Genomic DNA, 937 nt, shown 5'->3' on the forward strand with positions numbered 1-937 from the left:
CTGTTTTTTTCAGAATTTAGCAGTAAGAAATTACTCGTCATCCAGTTTTTTTTTATATCGACTATGCATTCCGTTAGTTTTTCAAATTGGTATGTTTCGCCGGGCTGCGAAGAAATATAGAGCTGAGTATCATCAGCATAACAGTGAAAGCTAACACCGTGTTTCCTTAGGATATCTCCCAAGGGTAACATGTAAAGCGTGAAAAGTAACGGCCCTAGTACTGAGCCTTGTGGTACTCCATACTGCACTTGTGATCGACATGATACCTCTTCATTCACTGCTACGAATTGATGTTGGTCAGATAAGTAAGATTTGAACCATGCTAATGCAATTCCACTAATGCCAACAGTTTTCAAGTCTTTTCTAAAGAATGTCGTGGTCAATAGTGTCGAACGCAGCGCTAAGATCCAGAAGCACTAATAGAGAGATACAACCACGATCAGATGATAAGAGCAGGTCATTTGTAACTCTAATTAGAGCAGTCTCAGTACTATGATACGGTCTAAATCCTGACTGGAAATCCTCACAGATACCATTTTTCTCTAAGAAGGAATATAATTGTGAGGATACTACCTTTTCTAGTATCTTGGACAGAAAAGGGAGATTCCAAAATCACTTTCACAGACTTTCTCATTAACTGTTCCCTCCTGGTGGAATGACCTGCCAAAATAAATCCGAGCAGTCCTTAACCATCTTCAAGAAACTACTAAAAACACATCTGTTCCACCTTTATTTGACCCTCTAACTCTAACACTTTCTATTCTATTTTAATTCTTTAATTTTAATTTTAATTTCATATCTTCTTTTTTATTTTTATTTAAAAAAAAACAACAAAAAACAAACAAACACTAGCTTTCTATTTTTTCTATTCTATCTACTTGTTTTTCTTTGTGCGTGTGTGTGTGTATAATATATATATATATATAAATATATATAT

This window comes from Sinocyclocheilus rhinocerous, unplaced genomic scaffold (assembly GCF_001515625.1).
Source record: "Sinocyclocheilus rhinocerous isolate Xijiao unplaced genomic scaffold, SAMN03320098_v1.1 scaffold924, whole genome shotgun sequence".
Taxonomy (NCBI): domain Eukaryota; kingdom Metazoa; phylum Chordata; class Actinopteri; order Cypriniformes; family Cyprinidae; genus Sinocyclocheilus; species Sinocyclocheilus rhinocerous.